The sequence below is a fragment of the Hyaena hyaena genome, unplaced genomic scaffold (assembly GCF_003009895.1).
Source record: "Hyaena hyaena isolate Hyena2069 unplaced genomic scaffold, ASM300989v1 scaffold_451, whole genome shotgun sequence".
NCBI lineage: Eukaryota > Metazoa > Chordata > Mammalia > Carnivora > Hyaenidae > Hyaena > Hyaena hyaena.
In genome coordinates, this window is record NW_024081080.1 from 416,773 (window position 1) to 428,559 (window position 11,787).

Here is an 11,787-nt window from a genome sequence, read left to right on the forward strand (position 1 = left end):
GTGGGCATGTTTACACCACAGTGACCAATAAATAAAATCTCTTTCCACCAGCCAGACCTAGTAGTGACACATTTACCGGAACACTGTTGACCACTTCCAGCTCAACACGTCCCACGCTGAACTCTCTACCTCCTCCCGTGAAACCTGCTTCTCATCCTAAATTCCCAGTCTCCATGTGAGTGATGTCACCATAGACCTAGTTGTCAAACAGGAAATCTCGAGTTGTTCCTGGTCCCTTTCTCCTGCTCGCTAACCCTATCAATCACTGAGTCTCGTCAACTCTCCCTCAGGAATGTTTTCCTGAACCAGTCCTGTCTGTCACTATCTTAGTTCACACTCCCATCATCTCTTGCCTTCACAATTGCAATAACCTTTTGAGTGATCTTCTTACTCCCAGTGCATCTGGATGCTATTTTCCCTGTAACGTTCAGAAAACACCCCGGTGCAAGTGAGTCACTTGCCGTCATAAAGACTATAGGTGGCTCAGTCAGTTAAGTGTCAGACTCTTGGTTTCAGGTCAGGTCTCCATCTCATGGTTCATGGGATCGAGCCCTGCATCGGGCTCTGTGCTGATAGTACAGGGCTTGCTTGGGATTCTCTCTCAGCCCTTCCCCTCCTCATGCTCTCAAACTAAATATACAAACTTTAGAAAACAGACTATAGGTGGCTCTCCTTTACCTGTGGGAGAAAGTCCAGGGTCTTCAGCAGCACCCACAAAAGCCTGCATAACGTGGCCATGAGTCTTCTTCAGACTCATATTCCCACCCCTCCCTACCGTATACCCCACGGTCCAGTATGAATTGCTCATTGTTCCCTAAATGTGGTCTACCCTTTTATTTTAATTTTTTAATGTTTATTTATTTTTTTTTTGAGAGAGAGACAGAGTGCAAGCAGGGGAGGGTCAGAGAGAGAGGGAGACACAGAATCTGAAGCAGGCTCCAGGCTCTGAGCTGTCAGCACAGAGCTCGACACGGGGCTTGAACCCACAAACCGCGAGATCATAACCTGAGCTGAAGTCAGACAGTTAACCGACTGAGCCACCCAGGTGCCCCTGGCCTACTCTTTCAAAACTTTGGTTTTTTAAAAAATTTTTTTGAATGTTTTATTCATTTCTGAGAGAGAGAGACAGTGTGAGCAGGGGAGGGTCAGAGAGAGAGGGAGACACAGAATCCCAAGCAGGCTCCAGGCTCTGAGCTGTCAGCACAGAGCCTGACGCACGGCTCGAACCCACAAACCGTGAGATCATGACCTGCGCCGAAGTCGGACGCCTAACCGACTGAGCCACCCAGGCGCCTCCCAAAACTTTATGTTTTGGTCTGTGTTACTCCTGTCTGAAATCTTCCCCACCACTCAGAGCCCGGGAAATGTCTCCTCTTCTATAAAGATCCAGCTCAGAGCTAATATCGTTTGTGAACGCTCCCAAGAAAAGGTCGTCTCCTCCACCCGCCACGCTCACAGTCTGTTCGTGCCTCTCATATACACCGAATCACACAGTGTTGTCACTACCTGGTTGAAAGGGATATAAACACACTGTAATGTGCCTTATCCCAGAGACTAGCACAGCCCTTGTAACATAGCTAGAGCACCAAACACGTGGGTGCTCAGATGGGAAGAACGGATGGGAAGGTGAATGAACGGCGTTGATTCCTATCTCTGATAACTGGGCTGTTTCCTGATTTGTTGTATAAAAGCCCCCACCTTAAGCCCCTACTCTGGTGCCCCGAGCTTCTTATTCCTACTTTGGTGCCCTGTGCAGCAACTTAGTCTTCTCGAGAGCACTTCCTTGTGTAGCTCTTGCCAGACCTTTTGCTGGCTGGCGTCCTGCTCAGGAAGCCCAGGCCCCACGACAGAGCCTCTGTAACGGGCTGTCAGCCACCTGCCTGCCTGGGCTTCCTTCTAGTGTCTGCCGCGTCCCAGATGCTTGCGCGACCTGCCTGTCTAAATGGCTGGCCGGGGGCCCTGCTGCTGCTCCTTCTGCTTTCCCCTGGTCTATTCTCAGAGTTTTGGCCATCTCTCTTGTCCCTTCCCCTGCCACCAAAGGAGTCCCGTTTTTATCACTGTCCAACTAGCCGATTAGGCAGAGCACGCTGATTAAATGTGTGGGCTCCCGACTCTAACTGCCTAGATTCAAATCTCACCTTTCCTGCTTCCAGCCAGTTGTGTGATCTTGGGGCAAGTCACTTCAGCTCTTTGAACCACGGTTGGCTCGTCTGCAAAATGGGCATGATAATGATAGCTACATCTTAAGGTCAACGTGAGATTTAAAAAGGATGATGTGCTCAACATAGTACCTAGCGTATAGTAAATACTCAATAACTGCTTGCTGTCACTATTGTTTTTATGTTCCCAGTATCTAGGACAGAGTTGGCATTCAACAAACGTGTGCTGAGAAGGGCGGAGGAGAAAGAATAATAGTCACTGGCTATTCAAGGTTTCCTGATCCAAGTCGACTCCATCCGCGCGAATTCCACTCCCACCTCAGGATGTGAATACCTTGTGGCCATTTGGTTCCCTCGCTCGGCCATTCCTGAAGTCCCACCTTCTCTAGGAACCCTTTGCAGCTGAGAGCCAATCGCTTTGCTCCTCCCAATCGGCCTCCACCTAAAACTCTCACAATTGGCCACTCCCACTTTTTCCTGCAATGACACACATTCATCCTGATTCCTTAGACCCCCAGGTGCGCTGCCCCCAGGTGCCTCAGTGGTGTGTATCTCTGGACTATACATTAGACTACATCCTAGCCCACCTCTCCCTCCCCCACGTGTATGTGCTTTCTGCAATTTCGGTGTCAGTCAGCCCTTGTTGCCACTGATCGTCAGGGCAGGGACTCCATGTAAACTAAGGAGAACAGACAGCCTTGGACGGAGAAAATGAATCAGAACTGTTCTGTGATGAAGGAGAGAAGATGGAAGCAGAAGGTGGGGAGGGGACAGGATTTGCATCTCCACTTACTTTTCACCCCATCAGGGGCAGAAAGCCAGCTGCCTCGTTGGCTACATTCCTCACAGAGGCCAGAGGGGCAAGCCTGGACAATGCAAATGAGCTGTGGACGGGACTCAGCCAAGGGGCCGCCAATGGGAGAGCAGAGGGGCTGGCCAGGAGGGACTAGAAGAGGAAGGTGCCCACGTATTTCTCAGCACCTTCTTTGTTTCCCCAAGCCAGCGAACTTCTTTTCTCCTAAAGACACAATACCAAAGTGCAAAAAAAAAAAAAAAAAAAAAAAAACAAAGCTCCCTCTCAATAGATGCCGGAGTCTGAGAACACTCTGCAGACTGGGTGGTCCCGGAGTCTCCAGCCTTTGGTCTGATACTCCAGACTCCCGGGAATCTGTCGTGCACCCACTATGCACAAAGCCCTACACAAGGCAGTGTAAAGCCTAGGCGGAACTGGAAGCTTTCAATCACAGGCTTCGGCTGTGGCATCAGGCACACAGCAGAGACGTGGTGATGATTGTGTGAGCATGAAAGAACAATTGAGCCTACAAGCGCCCAAAGGGGACACGTTTAGCCAGTTCCTTGCCAGCTTCCTGCTATAGATCTACTGGCTTCACTTGGCCTTACTCAGGAAAGCGTGCTGTGAAGAAGTGCACGGGCACAGCGTGGCTAGGGCCCCTTGCCCAGGTCAAAGTCCATTCATCCACCTGTTCACATGGACTGGGTCCAGCACAGCTTCTTAGTTCAGTCTCAGCCCCTACTTGTCTTTGTGGGGCCCCCCCCTCCCCACTCCTTAAGGACTCGTGGTCTGTCTCCTCTTTAGGGCGATGGTCCCCAGCAAAGTTGCCACAGGTGCCCAGCACGGATGGCCAAGCCCCGCAGACACAGCTGAAAACTCCCTATCCTAATTGCTCCTCCCTCGGTGAGGCCGGCCGTTGCAGCCGGGCAGCTTGACCTTTGCTGGGAACTCAAGAGCTGCCCGGGGTTTGGAATTGAATGGAAACCGAGGCAGAAGCCCTGCTGGCGTTTCTCCCTCACCCACCCCCGGCCTGTGAAAGAAGAGCGAACAGTGACGGGTTAAGCTCCTTATAAGGAAACGAACCTCCTCTTTCCTGTACGGCAATCGTTTGTGTGCTTCTATGGGTTTCAAATACCCTGCAGAAACTATCCCCGATAGGATTCGCCAAAACCATTACCCCGGGGGTGGGGGCCAACTAGGAGCCCGGGGAGCAGGGACGGGCGGGGCGGGGATAAGGAAGGCGACTGAACCAAGAATTCGAGGGATGAGTCATCAAAAAGAAGCTGGGAAAGAGAGCGGAACTAGTCATCTGAGCTACGAAGGAGGCGAGCAGTCATTAGTTGTAGATCGTGTCAATCACGCCCGCTCCACAAATGACCTGAGAGACTTCCGGGCCTCTCAGACCGGAAAAAGGGTCTCGGTGGGCGGTCTAAGTGCTTTGAAATCGGAAAAGACCGAGCGCGAGCGGCCGTCGTCGGAGCCTCAGGCAGCGCGGGGAGGCTTCTCAGAAAGATGGCGTTTGCCATCAAGGTCACATGGCCACTTTCAGAGACTACACGAAATACTAGGTGAGAATAATAGGGACGGTCCCCGTGGGAACCAGATTTTCAGAAGCGGTCCCAAATCAAAAAAATTTCCCTGTAAGACCCAGAAGCACACTTGTATTTGTCGGAACACACCTCCTAGAAAACATCATCCAAACAATATGTGAAGGGGTGGAGTTTCACCGGGACTCTCCTCTCTCAAGGAACAGGAAATGGTGGGGGAGCCCAGGGGCCAAGGTGACTGCCGAACTAGAAGGCAGCACCTATGGTTTCACCTGGGGCTGCCAGTCTCAGCAGATCTACATTAGGCTAAAGGCTAGGCAGCTTGGTCTGACCTCTGACCTCTCACCCGTTTTGAAAGGTTGCCTTGTACATTGCACCAGAGAAGGTCGCCTAGAGTTAGGCTTTAGTTGATCCAGGATAGGATAAGAAATGTGAGTTAACCCCTGAACTCAACTGTTTGTGTGTTCTTTTGTTCATATTCTTCCCCCTTAGTCTCCTAGCAGACGTTACTTTCGAAAACTGGCAACCCTGTTATAGCTGAACTACAGGATAAAAAGAGCTTTGTTAACTTCTTGGCCTGTCTGGACAGGGGGCCTCCACTCCTGCCGCCCTGTGTTGTACATACCGGGAAGAGCTGGGGCGTATAAAAGTAGTTAGTGATCCAAGAATGGAATCACACCAGTCTAACTGAGTCCTTCCTTTTGCACTGAAGCCGTTTTCACGCTCCCCACAATGCACACTGCAAACCGAGAGCTGGCCCGGGACTCGTCAGCACTCAGAGGAACCTGAAAAGGCAGTGCCCGAGAGGGTAGCGCACAAGAGAAAGCCAGACTTCAAGGGTACCTGAGAATGGAGGCGGGGGGCGGGGGGTGGGGGTGGGGGGGGTGGAGACATCAGCCTTTTCACTAGCTCAGTCGCGCTCACTCTGCTCTGGCCGCCCCGATTCAAGCCGCCCCTCAGTCCACCCTCCACTGTTGTCCCACTGTAAGGCATCCTCAGACCGATCTGCTTTCAGTGTGATGGATGGCTCTGCATCTACTCACGAACGGGGCCTGAGGGGGAAAGGGGCCACCATCTCCTCCATTCGGAGGCCCCGGCTCTCCCTCCCCTAACCTTGCCGAGAAAAGGGCTGCAGGAATCCAAAGTGTGGCCTCAGGAGTGGATTTCTTTTGGGCTCAGTCATCCTAGAACCGTGAAGCCCGCTCTGGAGGGAACACCGCTTAAACCCGAGCTCATGGAGCAAACAGACCCTTTTAGGACAACCCCCTTGGCCACCCTAGGGACGCACAACATTTCCCGTGGTCAGGTCTGAAAGAGAGCCGCTATCATCTGTCACAGATATTCAAGCCATCAGGAGAGTGTGTGAGAGGGAGTGGTGGGTGGAGGGAATGGGGACATGGCAAACAATCTGGTAGAGTACGGGAGGGGGCGGAGTACACATCCCCAGGGGTGCTCTGAGGAAAAGAGCCACAGAGGTGGCAGAGGAAAGGATGGCTATGAGGCCTGGTGTAGCACCTTTCCTTTTTCCCCTCTTATTTTCCTTTACCCAGACCCCAGAGCGCCCCCGAAATGGCTGGTCCTACCCTAAGTGAAGAAAGCTAGCCCTCTCCCTAGATGCCGGGCAGCAGCTGGGGGCTCTAAACGAGGGAAGGCGGCTGCGGCAGCAGTGTGCCATAGTCCATCTCTGACACCAGGTGGCACCAAATTATAACCATAACTCCAAAGAAACCCTCAGGAAATGGACCTTGAGAGCCCTTGAACTATTTCCCTCCCCCTCCTCGCTCCCCACATGGAATTGAAGAATAAGAAGCCTTTTGGACACGGTGGATAACTCTGCCTCGGCAAAAACGCTTATCCTTAAGCTAGGGCCGCTTCTGGCTACAGATTCCTAGGATTTAAATGTGGCCTTGGTCTCTGCCCTTCCTGGAGACCTGGTTCTCAGCTGCAGATAAGGAAAAAAGGTGATTTTCCTGGATGCTTTCCAGATGCCTCCACCCCGCAGAAGAGTTGTTTTTCTCCGAGGAGGTGAGCTGAAGAATAACAGACATGAGACCGAGGGGGCTCTGCTCAAATGCCGATCCCCATTTGGGAGGACTAAAGGCTCCATTGTGGGGACGCTGGGAATGGCCATGTCCGCAAAAGGTTGCCATGCAGCAGGCCAGCCTCACCGCTGCTTCTTGCAGTCAAACAGGACTGCTTCCAGCACCACACACACACTCTTCAGATTCCCACTCCTAGGCTCCCGCCACCTCAAATGCTGTCCTCTCTCAGCCATTTCTGTTTGTCGAATCCGGCTCACTAGAATTCCAAGAAGCCCCCCTGGATTTCCTCCGGTCTGAAGGGACCGCCCCCTCCTCTAAATTACCATAACGACTTGTGCCCTTTGCCCTTTCCTTTTCCTTTATAGTATAGCTATTTGTGAACAGACTGCCCCTACAAAATTGTGAGCTCCCTGAGGGGAAGGGCTATATCTTGTCTTTTTATACCCTGTACTGATGAGCCCGGTAGGCACTCAATAAATAATAATAATAAATAATAATAATAATAATGTCTTACATTGGGATGGTGCCTACAGTCTACAAAGCACACTTACATCCATTTTCCCATTTGATCCTCAGGACAGTCCTATGAGGTCAGTGTTCCCATTCCTATTCTACAGATGAGCAAACAGAATCAGAGAAGTGAAACAACTTTCTCGAGGTCACACAGCTAGGCAGAGGCAGAGATGGGTCTGAATGCAAGTTTTCTGACCCCAAATGCAGTGTTCAACTTCCTGTCGCTGAACTGTTGGCTGGAAATTGCTTCGTGGAGACTGAAGGCAAGGCACTCATGGTGGCGACAGGGGAAAAAGAAGTTCCAAAGGTCACATCCCTCTTGTTTCATTTCTGTTCCCTTCTCTTCTCAGTCCCTTGTTTCCAAAGAGGATTGCAGAACGCAATCTTATTTTGTTGAAGAATGTCCTGGTGTGAGATGTCCTTGTGGATAAGAAGGGAAAATGTGGGGTGAAGACAGGACAGTAAGGTATAGTCACAGCTGGTGACTAATGGATCTTTGTCAGCCTGGAGGGAGGTCCCTGGTCTGTCCAATAATTTAATTAACAACTTGGATCAGGGCATTGATGGCATGCTGATCAAATTTGCAAATGACAGAAAGCTGGATTCCGGAAGATCCCGGGGACGCCGTAATGAACCAGGCAAACGAAATGTAAAGTTTCATAGTCTAGCTGGTCGAAACCAAATGCTTAAGTGCAAAGTAGGGGCAACGTGACTTAATAATAATCTGTGTGAAAGAGGTTTCAGGGGTTTCAGGTGCCGGTAAGCTCATTATTTTTTGACATTCGCTACCGCAAATGCTAACGCACTGGGGGCCAGGATGCAGGAGATCACAGCTGTGCTTTCTTGTCTGCTCTTGAGACCACAGTGGAAGGTTGTCTTCAGCCTCGGACGATACCCGGGAACAGAGGCACTAGCAACCTGGAGCATACGCAAAGAGAGAGAGACCTGGAGCATGGGAGGATTCAAAGTCATAGTGTATGAACCACTGCAGCTGCTTAGCCTGGAGAAGGGATCGCCAGGATGATGGCGGTGGTTCAGGGACTCAGTTTCAAATACTGGAAAGTCCATAATCTAGAAGAGGGATTCGCCTTGTTTTGCTTTGTGAGGGGGTGCTGTCAGAAGCAAAAGGGCACGTGTTATGGGAAAACGTATTTGGACTCAACCCAAAGAAGAACTTTATAACAGTTCAAAATGCCCAAATATTGTGCAACGGTGTGCTTTGAAAGTACAAGATTTTCACATCACTGAAGGTATTTAAGCAGAGGCAAGATAACAATTTGGCAAGGAGGTTGCAGAAGGGAATCAAGCATCAGATCATAAGGGAGGGGAATTAGGCAACCATTACGGCTGCTTTTGACACTGTAATTTTGAGATGTGGGGGGGGGGGTTGCTGGAGGTGAAAATAAGCCTTAGCCTTCAGAGTAGGTACCTCTTAACCTGTTATTATCTCTGCTTCTAGTTTCTCCTCCTCCAGACTGCCCTGCACCTAGGCTCCAGAAATATTTCCCTGAAGACTTTACCATGAGACCTTCCAGCTCAAATATCGTAGAATCTCAGTAACCCTAGTCATCTGGTTTGGTCCTTTATCAGATGCTCCCATTGCCTTTGCATCATCCATATGGAGTGGTAGTCCAGTCACTGCCTGATTATCTCTGGAGCTGCCTACCTTTTGGGACAGCCCAATCTAATTCCAGAGAGTACTACTAATCATTCAGAAGTTCTTCCTTGGGGCTCCTGGGTGGCTTAGTCGGTTGAGCGTCCGACTTTCGCTTAGGTCATGATCTCGCGGTTCGTGGGTTCGAGCCCCGCGTCGGGCTCTGTGCTGACTGCCAGCTCGGAGCCTGGAGCCTGTTTCAGAGTCTGTGTCTCCCTCTCTCTCTGACCCTCCCCTGCTCATGCTGTCTCTCTCTCTCCTAGAAATAAATAAAAACATTAAAAAAAAAAAAAAAGAAGTTCTTCCTAAAAATACCAATGTGCTTACATTAGGATGTTGACGTTAGGATCTTTTGTCTGCTCTGTTTTTAAAACTGTTGGTAATAAATTGTACAAGGACCTCAAGAGGCTGGAATCATAAGCTGAAACTTTTATTATGTTCATTATAAAAAAGAAAGAAAAAAATAATCTTCCTTATGTCAAACCCAAATCTGCTTTCCCCTGACTTTCACCCATTAGATCTCAGAACCTTTAGAGTCGTACATAGAACAAATCTGCAGCTTCATCTTCCCCTTGAGCCCAGCAATGATTTGCTGACAGTGGACAAATCTCTCTCTGGATTTGCCAGTTCCCTCACTGCTCTCACCACTTTTTCTCTGTGTATACTTTTGTTGACATCTCCCTTGAGATGTGATGCCTGCACTGAACAGACCAGTGCAGAGTAGCACAAGATGATCACCTCCTTTATTCTGGACATTATACCCTCATTAATATAACCAAAGGTCAGAATACTTTTTGTAGCAACCAAACTGTGATTTTGACTGATAGCTCATGATGAGTGCTCATTTACTCTGAAACCCTTTAAGCCACCTCTCTCACATCCTACATTTGCAGTGTTAAATTTGGGAGTTCAAATAAGTGACTTTATATGTGTCCCTAGTAATTTTCATTTTCCTATAGTGAGTCCATTACACCAGCCTCTTGACATCTGTATGAACTCTGATTCTGTCATTTCACCTTTTGGCCCTCTCTCTCCCAGCTATATGTAATTTTCAAATTTGATCTGGTGACATGGAAACAGAACCCTTTTGTGTGTAATCATTCGACTGGCTAATAACCCGCCTAGGTTTATCTTTACCCACTCCACATTTCTCCATGTTGTCCCAATGATAGCACGAGGGGACGTTTTGTTGCACTCCATCGTGATACATTTTGATACATCGTAGGTATAGGATTCTCCTCCTTTATCCATCCAGGCACCCTGAGGATATGAAGGAAATGAGCTGAGTGGGAAATTATTTGTTTGTCCTGCTTCCAGGCAGGGGCTGAGCCATCTTCACTTCCTTCTGTAAGTACTCGCCAGCCATCTTTTAATCATTTGTTCTAGAATCTTGCCCTCAATCAATATTAAACGTATTGATCTGTGACTTGTGGGATTGATCTCTTCCCATTTCTAAGAGCGTGGAGTCACGTTTGCCCATCTCTAAGCTGCAGTGTGCATCTTCTTTGCTCTCCGGGGGGTTTTCAAACTTGAGGTGCAAGCCCTTGCAATGTCCTGGGCTATTATCGACCCACACTATGAGATGGGAGTTACTCAGAGCTGCAAAAGGCTCTCTTAGCCTAGACTGCTTTTAGGAGTCTCTCTGTGGTGCTGCTTTGTCCTTTCCACTCTGAAAATCCTTCTCCTTGCAGAAGAGAAGGAACAATAGAGGAGCTGGGGGGATTCTGTTTTCTCTCTCTAAAACAATTAGCAAAAGAAAGAGTGTCCTATCACGTGTCTGATAAGAGTCAGGCTCTTCTGCCATTACCTGCCTTTCCCATCTGATTCCTCACCCTTTATTTATTTTTTAAAATGTTTTATTTATTTCTGAGAGAGAGAGACAGCATGCACAGGGGAGGGTCAGAGAGAGAGGGAGACACAGAATTTGAAGCAGGCTCCAGGCTCTGAGCTAGCTGTCAGCACAGAGCCCCACGTGGGGCTCGAACCCACACACCGTGAGATCATGACCTGAGCTGAAGTGGGTCGGATGCTTAACTGACTGAGTCACCCACGTGCCCCATGATTCCCCACCCTTTAACTTGAATCCTCTGATCCCATCAAGCCAGTCCCCTCACTGCTCCTCAAGCGTGCCTAGACCTTCTCATCTTTCAAACTCAGGCTGAGGATTTTCTCCCAACTGGGAGTGCCCAGTATTCTAGCCACCCACTCAAATGCCACTGGAGCAATTTCTCCAGCGACTTTAACCTTCATCATACAATTGAAGTCACCTGCTGGACTCTGCACTTCATTTTATCATAGTTCAGTCTTGCATTCCCTTTTTAAACAATGTTTGTTTGTTTTCAGAGGGAGAGAGAGAGAGGGAGAGAGAGAGAGAGAGAGAGAGAGAGAGAGAGAGAGAGAGAGAGAGAATCCCAAGCAGGCTCAGAGCTGTCAGCGCAGAGCTCTATCTCCAGAACCGCAAGGTCACAACCTAGGCCAAAATCAAGAGTTGGACGCTTAACCGACTGAGCCACCCAGGCGCCCCTCAGTTTTGTATTCCTGACAGTATGCACCCCCAAAGGGGATGCCTTCTATCCCTCATAGTATAGAAATCAGCATAGGACCAGACATACAGTCCTGATAATCGTACTCACTTCCTATGGAGACTTCCACAGTGACCAGCCTCTGGCCCTTCACACGCACCACAATCTAGGATCCCAAGATAGCTGTGTCCAGCTCCCCGAAGGACCAGTGTGGAAACCAGATAAACTGGGGGATACAGGCTGGACCCGGTCCAGGCGCTAATGATTTTTGGATTGTGAAATGAAACCCAAGTATATCCTTAGCTCCCCTGCAAACAAGGAGCTGGGCTTTTTAGCTGGGGCTCAGGGCTGGTAGTCAGTAATGGGGCTGAGAACGCTCAAGCTAGCTGGGCACAGCACTGCCTGCCAGTTAGACTGAAACCTTGCCTGTCTTGAAGCCTATCTCTTTCAAAGGTGTGCGAGACTGTCTGTAATGTCTTATTGATGGCTACCAAACACGATTGGATCTGGGTTTGCTATAGCACCATGAATTCTTAAGGGAGAGGTAATGTCTAAAT